Source organism: Cavia porcellus, unplaced genomic scaffold, assembly GCF_034190915.1.
Source record: "Cavia porcellus strain 051 isolate PalLab524CR breed Dunkin Hartley unplaced genomic scaffold, mCavPor4.1 scaffold_19, whole genome shotgun sequence".
Classification (NCBI taxonomy): Eukaryota; Metazoa; Chordata; class Mammalia; order Rodentia; family Caviidae; genus Cavia; species Cavia porcellus.
The window spans coordinates 27,812,967-27,822,670 of record NW_026947502.1 but is presented as its reverse complement, the minus strand read 5'-3'; the positions used below and the strand labels follow the sequence as shown (position 1 = coordinate 27,822,670).

The window sequence follows — 9,704 nt, the reverse complement described above, 5'->3', positions numbered from 1 at the left end:
AAGGCCAGTTTAGACCCCGCTTTCATGACATGCCACCGGATGCACTAACTCCTTCAATCATAGTCACTAAGTGTTTCCATCTAAACCTCTTGAGGCTGCAAGGTACCAAATGTTTTGAATTAATTGGCTTCTATTTTCCTTCCTGTACGTGTGCCTCGGTGCCTTTTTAGAAGAAGATTGACTCAAGGAGTCCTCTCTGAATCCTGGCAGCCCTGATTCAACTTGGAGTTAATTAGCTCTAATATGCTGTACAATTCCCTCTGTAGCTTTTATGACATGGAGTTGAGGCATAATTTATCCAAGTGTATTATGAAAGAATTTTTTTCTTTTAGAAAAAGAAAAATACTGTGCATGTCTTTTGAAAGAATTCATTCAGTCAGTTGATTGTTTATTCATTAGGTATTTATGGAAGATACACCACAAGACCAAGCATTGCAGCAAGTCCCCTATAATTCATTACTAAGTTAATCCCTTTCAAGTCGGTATTCTCATCCCCATTTTGCAGAGGGTAATGCTATGTTCAGAATGTAGCCCAATATGCTGCAAAATTATTCTCCATTTGACCCCTACATTCTTCCTCTCTCATCGTCACTGATCTCTTTCTGTGCTGGATTCTCTTCTGCTGGGTTCAGCCAGTGGGAGACACCACCTATAAAAGACAGAAGTTAAAGCTTTTTCTCCCAGTCTTTTCTGGCTAGATGCATGTGGCTGCCCATCTCTGTGTCCCTCAGTGACTTCACTTCCGAAGACTCCAATAATGTCATTTGCTTTGTCTGTCCTCTCAATCTAGAGATTGTATCTTCTTCCCATTGTTACTGTCTCTTCAGGTTTCCTCCAGTCTGGTTTGCTCACCACTCTGAGAACTTTCACATGTGATCACTTCCTTGTGGCCCTCTCCTCCGAGCCATCTGCAGCGAGTGGTGTTCCCTCTAATGAGTCTGACTGAGACCTTGGTCTAGGACCATGTGGTCAATGGCACTTTCTACGTGTCTCTAATTCATGTCATTCTACCCTCCCTGCTTTCCTGAAAAGTTATTGTTATTTATTTTGGGGTAAGAAAAACTGAACTGTGTTTACTCTTCAACTATCTCTATACATTTTATGGGTCACTTAGCAGGCCCTTCCTTCTAGAGTCTACCAAGACCCTGGGCTTGCATCAAAGTTCTGTTTAAAATCACCCACTAGAAATCTTTTGTGTGATCCTTATGGGAAGATATGTCTTGCCGTAGACTCAGAGATGAAGCTGTAACCATCTGTTTAGGTGCCAGGCAAAGGACCACAAACTGCTTGGCTCAAAACAACAGAAATGCATCCTCTTGCAGTTCTTGAGCTAGAATTTTAAAGTCAAGGTGTCACGTTCTCCTGAAACTCCAAGCAAAATGCCTCCTTGCCTCTTGCAGGCTTCTGGTGGTGGCCAGCAATCTGCATTTTTTGGCCTGCAATTTCTTGGACTCCAGCCCCTGCCTTCATTGTCACGGGCATTCTTTCCTCAAGTGTCCACGTATGTGTGTATTTTCTCTTCTTCTGTTAACACATCAGTCAGATTGGATTAAAGGCCTGCTCTACTCCACTATGACCTCATCTTAACTAAGTATTATCTTCAACAGCTCTGTTTCCAAATAAAGTTGCACTTGAGGATATCGGGGGTCAGGACTTCAGCAATTCTTTTTGGGCAACACAGTTTGACTCAAAGACTAGAATCAACTTGGTGGAGGTTCTGACTGCTTCTTAAAATGATTCAAGAAAAGAAATCAAAAGTTACAATGAACAGGAAGTGGCAGCCCCCTGTGCTTTAATGATCACAGAGGTAAGCAGTGAGTAGACTGACTCACATCAATTACTATTCCCATCTGGAGTGACAGGGGTGGTGATAGTGGAGACCTGGAGAAGTAGATCACTGTATAGATCATCATTTCTATAGGACAGGTCTTGTACATCATGCAGTGCATATGCATATGTTGGTAGCTTGGGAATAAAGGTATATATTCTTTAAATCTCCTTTTATTACCTTTGAGAGTAACATTTATGGGTTGGCACCAGCCTGTACAATATGCAACACTGGTAGACTACAAGGGTAGTGCGGAAAAAACCCTGGTGGGAAGTAGAAGCGATATGGAGAGAGAGAGGCTTTGGACAGGAATTCATTCCACAGAGGTGCAACAATCAGCACTTCTTCCTACTCCTCCTCCCCCTTCTTTTGGCCTTCTTTCTTTCCTCCCATCCGTTGCTTTCTGAAGCTTCCCCACCCCTACTTGGTTGACTTCTAATATGCACCCTATTGTGATCTTCCTAAAGAAATAGGGGCTAGGCTACCTAGTTGTCACATGTTCAGTGATTCGACTGAAGAGAAGCAGAGACCACTAAGGGAGGTGTGTAGCGAGGAAGGCTGTGAGTGTCTGGGATTCATGGTGTCCAGCAGTGACAGGATATGGACTGAAATGGGTCCAATCCAAGCAAGTATTTGATGAATAAATGCGAAGATACCCTTAAAATCCAGGAGCAAACAGCAACAGTGGTGGAAAGTAGGAAAAAACCTTAGCATCCTATTCTGGGTGCTTTTTTTAGGACTTCTTATTACAGGAAAAAATGTGATTTACATTTTTTTGTGGTTACAAAGTATATTAATAGCCAAGTATGTGTTTATCATGGTAACGTAACCAAGACGAAGTTGTCTGAACAACATATGAATTCCTCATTTAAATTTTTTTCCTTTTTTCCATGAAAGAAAGAAATATTCAGATAGTCCCCCAAAATAAATAGCAAATAACAGATTTCCTTTCCATTTATGATTCCTGGTCCCAGAGACACATATATTATGGGTTTTCCTTAATTATCTTTAACATATAATCCAATAATGATGGTGCAAGCCTATAATCCCACCACTCTGGGAAGTTGAGGCAGGAGAATCACAAGTTTGAGCCCAGCTTGAATAAATTAGCAGTTTAGCAAGACCCTATCTCAAAAAATAAAAAAGTACCTGAATTCGAACTTCAGAACTGAGAAACAAAACAAAGTAAAAAAGTAATATATGTTCCAAATGAAAACACTCTAAAGTTAATATAAGAGGTCTGTTGTTAATGTTGTTTTGTTTTGTTTTGTTTTTCCCATTCGAATAAGGCTTATTTCTCTGGGAACTCCAATTTTCTTATAGTAGGTCATACTACCTCGAGATTAATCAGCAGAGCTAGGGCACATGACCAACTAAGCCCAGAAATACCTTGTGAGATATGTGTGTGGTTGTTATCATTTGTAGTTAAGGTTACCCACATTTTACTGATAAACAACCTGAGCTCCAAAAGGACTGAATGACATACCTGAGGTCATAAGATTTGACCACAATCAGTCTGGTTGTTTTAGTACATTAGGCTTCCTTTTCATTTATTCAAAGACCATTGATATATTTTGTGGTTAGTGACTCCCAAGTCACTTTGAATAAGTAAATTACTGATTCAATTGACCAATTCCTAAAAAATATTAAGTAAGTACCGATTATGTGTCCTTTACTGTACTAGATGGCTTTGGAAACAGTATTCAATTGAGGGATGGCTGGACATTTTTGTCTTGTTGAGCTCCCAGGAAGAAGTGGAGTCTATTCTGAGTCTACACTGGCTTGTGACCTTCTTTGCCCAGTGGAATGTAACTAGAGTGATGTCCTGAATCTTAGAATTCTATTTTCACATCCTCAGATTGATTCCTGTTGGAATCCAGCTACACAAAGCATGTGTCGAGACCCCGTGGAAGAGAATTGAGCAGTCTACTAGACAGCTGGAGTTGAACTCTTTCCAAACTGACAGTCAGAAATCTAACCTACTTGAACACAGGAGTTGTTCACAGCCATCACAGTAAGCCATTTTAATAAGTTGTGACTCCAGTAGATCACAGTCCCCACTGACACTGCATAGAAGAGAAAGCTCAGCGAAAAGAACCCAGTCAACTGACAGTCAGGAGAGATACTATATGGCAGTTGTGTTAAGTCCTAAAGTTTGGGACAATTTGCTATCCAGCAATAGAAGGGGGAAACATAAGGTTATTTTGAAATAGCTTGCAAACGAAATTCTGAAAGTTTTGTATACTTTTTCATAACATTTTCATACATATATGTTGTGTTCAAGTAGGTTAGATTTCTGATTGAAATAGGTACTTCATGAGTCCATGATGGGATTTTTGCCAAGAAATGTGAAGATCAAAGTCTGCATTTTAGGAAGTCCATCTTGGTTGAGATGGAAAAAATAACTAAACAGAAAGAAACTGGAAGCAGGAAGACCTCAAGCAGTGACAGGGAATGAAGATGGTGGCAGCACAGTCAAGGAAGCTGGGGATGAGTACAGTGAAGAAATACTGAGATCCAGAGGGAGCTAAAGAGGTGTGAGGAGGATGTCCAAATTTAATTCAATCCGCCGTGTATAATAGTGTTGTTAACAGGGATGGAGAGTCTTCAAAAAGCAAAGCAAGTATTAGTCATCTTTGCTTAGCAGGCAACAGTATTGAGCACTGACTGGCTTCAAATTCACCCTCCAATAACCCGATTGTGTCACCTGTTGCATTTCTACTTAGAATCTCTCCAGGTGTGCTCATTCTCAGCACTTTGCTCCTGGTTCTTCCACTGTCACCCACAGGTTATGTTTCTCGCACAGAGACGCATTTCAGCGACAGGTCAGCCCGAGACTCGGTGCTGGTTCTTGTACCCGGCCCTTTCCTCCCCCAGGTCCTTTGGTCTGCATTGCAGACCTTTTTCCGTTTTCCACTTCTTTGTTTGGCAGATTCTAATTTCAGGAGTCAGTCATCACCTGCTCCAAAGCTTTTCCGGCTTAGAGAAGAAGGGGCCGGTCTCCTAGATCCGAGAACACCCGTGTTTACCTCTGGAGCTGCTCTAATCAGATTCCATTATAATAGCCCACTTCTGTGTCTAGCTTTCTCACATGACAGAGAATCCCCTGAGTATTTGTGACTTTAGAGATGGCACAGAGCTGGGCAAGGGCTTTTCCCAAGCATTACCTCACTCCTCAGCTACTCTATGATCGGAGCCATTTTTATATCTTTGCGGCTTTTCATTTCCCAGTACGGTGACCCTGGGGTAACACTGCCTAAACGAATTCATGCATGGACTTGGTTGTGCATGGCAGGGTGGGCTTCAGAATTTAAAAAAACAAGACCGAGAAATACGCCCAAAGTTTATACACAACTTCCTTTAGTGGTGGCATTAGTGAGAAGACAATTAGTCCCAGGGTAATGTTCTATAACTAAAACAAGTCTCTGAGGACATAAGAGGACTCTGAAGAGAATGAAATTGCACAGGGAAAGTGGGGAGCATCAGCAGAAACGAGGTGCTGTGAGGTAGAGAAGCTCAGCTGATCCCTACATCCTAAATTCCAGACCCTTTTCCCAAACTGCGTGTGGGTTAAAGACCTTCAAATTATACTCAGAGCTGTGGGCTCCAGACCACCCTTCCGCAGAGCAATGACTGCAGAGCAGTCTTACAGAGCCTGTAATATTGGCCCTGGAGACTCAGATTCTCTCTTCTATGCTTGGGATCAGTGTCCCCAGAGGTCTATGTGTTAAATCATTGGTCCTAAGGGTTATGCTATTGGGAGGTGGTGGAACTTTTAGAGGTTGGTTTGGTGGGGGGAGATAGATATAAAATACTTTAGGTCTCTCAGTCTTTAGCTCCAGATCATGCTACTTGGCATTGCCATCTGAACCCACCAGAAGTTCAAAGAAATGTGCCTGCCTCATGTTGCAATGGACCCCCTAAAGCTGTGAACCAAAACAAACTTATTCTTCTTAGAAGTTGAATATGTGAAGTATTTCTTTATAGTGTTCAAGAACTAACTAATATATGCTCCAAAAGCTTCCGCCCTCTCTGCCCTTGGTCAAGGACCTTTGGTTATAGGTCTGGGGCAGGTGTCAAATGGAGGAATAGATGCTATTGGATCCTACCATCAGTGCTAGGACAGTATCAGGGTGTAGGGTCAAGGTGCTGGCTAAAAAGGGCAGGTGATATAAACACGTAAACTGTACCAAGCGTGACACTTGGGGAATGGTGGAGATCGCGGAAAATCAGAATGCATTGCTCTCAACTCTCACTAATTCTTGCCATGAAGGAATGTTGGTTCAAGGGTGACTAGGTAATCTTACTTTTCTTCAAGAAATTAGAATTTTAAGTGAAACCTCCCACTTTTAAACACTGAACATGAACTTTTAAAGTATTAAACTTCTGGCCAAACAAAGCACAGTGCTCCCAGGTGAGATCTCTTCTACTGATGTCCGGCACCCCACATCATCCATATGTACAGGCTTAACAGCACAGTCACAGAGTTAACCATTTATACCTTGATAGGTCTGGATGACAGATGAATCTGCAGGCGGCAATGGGAAGATTTGGGGAGTAAGAAAAAGGAGATTGAATTTTGGTCCATATTTCCTGCGTATGTGGTGTTCATTGAGCTTTACTTTCCACATCTGTAAAATGGGGACAATAATGTGATGACAGCACTGCCATAGCCTATAAACAGTGATCCTCTACCACAACCCCATGATCCTTCCTTGCTAACAGAAAATGGTTTTGTTAATGAATTGGAGGAGGATTGGGGAGCTCAGTGGGATGAACCTTGCTCAGTTTAAGTCACTGGAGAGACTGGAGAGATTCTGTCCCACTTTGTTAATGATTTGCCCAGGCATGAGCATGAGACCCATGTTAGGATAATGAACTGGGGAAAGAAGTCTGCTGAGGGAGTTCCTGAGATATGTCTTTCTCCCTGATAATAAAAGAGAAAGTATTAATAAAGAAGAGACCCTATTCTATTACCACACTGTTCTTGTTCAGGACATTGCCAGGTGAGTACATGATGCTTGAAGCTATCGCAACTGTTTTGTGACCATGAGGGAAAAGTCAAAAGAGTCAGAATCTGGGATTTGGCCTCTAGAGTCCTGGAAGTATGGAGCTTGCTTCCAGACATTTTGTTAAGAAATAGTAAATGCCCTATGGCTTAAGCCATTCTTCCTCAAGCCCAAGCATGCATAAGAATCATCTCGAGGGCTTGGTAAAAACACAAATTACTGGCCTCACTCGCTGAGTTTCTAATGCAGTGAGTGAAGGCTGAGTCAAAGAATGTGCATTTCTGGCATTTCTGGTGATGCTGACGATGCAAGTGAACCACATTTGGAGAGTTATTCTTCAAGCCATGGTTAACTGGCATTCTACAGCTTGTTGCAGAAAGCCCTATGACTGATACAGAGACACAGAGAACCACTGTAGACATGAATGGAGGTACCGTATGGCTCTAGCAAAGGCAGAGTGTTCATTTGGGAAACTCTTAGCTTCTCTCTGCTTCCCCTTTCATCTGAAGGTGCTGTTGTCCATGCAACCCAACATGGCACAGGTGCAGCTTGAATTACAGCCTGATTTATGGTGAAGGAATCCTTCTCTACGAACTATCCACTGTGCCAGAAATGGAGACGGTGAAGTTTCAGCTCTGGAACTTCCACCACAACCTCTCAGCTCAGGACGGTTGAAAAAGCCTGAAGAAAACACGTTCAGACTGGCTTCTACCTTCCGTACTCAGCGGCAGTTCAAGGCACTGGGGAATTTAATCTGTTGGGACACTGCTCTGATTTTACAATGTGAGGACTTTGGTCAAGGATAAAGGATTCCAGGTTTGGAATCTCCTTGCGTAGCTCTTTCCAAAAGCCTTCCCTGTAGTGATCTTGGACATATGTCATACACTCACCTAATCATGCTTAGAAACCAGTACAACTATTTACTATTATCTCCCATCGTAGTTGGAGTCTCCTGGAAGCTTCCTATTACAGGCTTGCCTCTTGGACTTGGCCTTTTATTTCCCCTGACCATGTTGTTTCTCATCTATTTTTCCCTTTCATAAATGTCTTCACTCAGGTCCTCATCATTTTCCTTTATTATTCTGTGCTAGTCATTTTTTTTCTCTCATTTGGAACATCTTTAGGGAAAGACAGTATGAATCAGTAGAACAGTCTGAAAAAGCCACTTTAGACATGTCCAGGAGCCTTCTGTAGCCATGGGCCCCTTAAATTTCAATTTACATACCTATCCCCGGTAATTGTGTTAAAAAAGATGATTCTCTCTGGGTGGGCCTGAGATTTTGTGGGTACTATTGACATGGCTGGTCCATAGACTACTCTGAGTAGCAAGTTTCTAGACTTGTATTGTCAAATAAGGCAGCTATTACCTATCAGAGCCTGTTGAGCCCTTGAAACATACCTAATGTAACTTGAGATGGGCAGAGGTATGGATGCAGGATATACACACAGGTTTTAACAGACAATACAAAGAAGAGTGGAAAGGTCTTTATATATAATTTTTATCACTGATTACTTGTTGAAATGATAATATTTAGGGTATTTGTGTTAAAGTATATTGCCAAAATTAATCTTACTTCTTCTGTGCTTTCAAAACACGGGTTACTAGTATGTTTTAAATTCCACCTGTGGCTGCATTTGTGGATAATATTACATTTTCATTAAACAGCATCATTTTCAGTCCTGCTCTGCATACATACTAGGGATCATGGATGCCATGTCCAAGTTTCTAGGAGCTCATTTTTGGGAGCTGCGTAGACACCTTCCCAGGTCTGTCCTCCCAAAGCTGAGTAAGGTGCTTTAGTGCAAATCCTGAAGTCTATTGGTAGCTAAAGTGGCTGTCAGTGGGGCAAGTTGTGATTGATAGGGCTTTGATTCCCAGATGTTCCGGATTGCACAAGCCCTGGACAAAGATGTAGGTGGGAGAAGTGAGGGCAGGGGCCAAACCTGGGGCTAGGGACAAGCTGTCCTGTATTACCACCCTGAAGCACAGAATTCTGAGGCATCTGAAATTTCTGAATTCAATCTTCACCCTCTGGATAGAGAGATATATTTGTCAAGGTATATGAACAGAGCATATTTTATTTAATAGTTTGTAGTTTGATTTATAACTCTGATGGATGATATGTAGGTCTCTATTTGTACTTTTGCCCTGGGCAAGTAATTACCATCCAGGTTTATAAGGGCTGTGATCTGATGTACAGGGTGCACAGTGGAAGCCTAGAAGAGGGCTTTGCCCTGCGTGGGACAGGTGATTTTTGAATAATAATGAGTCTAGAATAAAAGATCATGATTGAAGGACCACACTACAGTTAAAATAAATCAAACCCACTCCCTCTTCCCACAATAGAAAGGCTGGAATGATACCCCAGCATCTACCTGCTGGGCTAGGGACCTGGGAAGCAGTGCAACAAAACAGATTTACTTCCTGGCACACCTCATTTTTGTAAGCATGGAGCACACTTTGTCACACTCTCCATATTACAGAAGGCTAACTAAACACTGCAGGGTGCCAGGGTTGAATCAGGCTTTTCACCAACCCTAGTTCCTTAAAACCCCAATGGCACCACACTGGCTGGTGGTAAATAAATGGACTTTAGCACAATACAATTGGTTTCGATTCCAGGTTTCCCTCTTTAGGTCTCAGTTTCAACATCTCTAAAAAGGGTTTGATTGCAATAGTACCAGTGATGGCCCTTAGGAAGACGGCTTGAAAGGATATTTATAAAGGACATAACTCACTGAGTGGAACACCAGTTCTTACGACCTTCATTTATAGGTGGAACGCTAATGTGGCTCGGTGAGGACATGTTGCTTAAAGACTATATTTAGCTTTTGTATGGAGCTGGGATTCTCTTTCATTCCAAGAA

At 42.0% G+C, this 9,704-nt stretch overlaps 1 long non-coding RNA gene across 3 annotated transcripts; it reads left to right on the top strand.

Moving 5' to 3' along the window:
* Window positions 1–1,195: 1,195 nt before the first annotated feature.
* LOC134471618 (uncharacterized) lies at window positions 1,196–9,439 on the top strand. Of its 3 annotated transcripts, XR_010041114.1 has the most exons (3): window positions 1,196–1,807; window positions 3,687–3,842; window positions 7,347–9,439. It is a non-coding gene; the product is annotated as an uncharacterized LOC134471618 (long non-coding RNA). The 3 variants fall into 3 exon arrangements; XR_010041113.1 differs by lacking the exon at window positions 3,687–3,842; XR_010041115.1 differs by lacking the exons at window positions 1,196–1,807; window positions 3,687–3,842 and adding an exon at window positions 6,702–6,834.
* The last annotated feature ends 265 nt before the right edge of the window (window positions 9,440–9,704 follow it).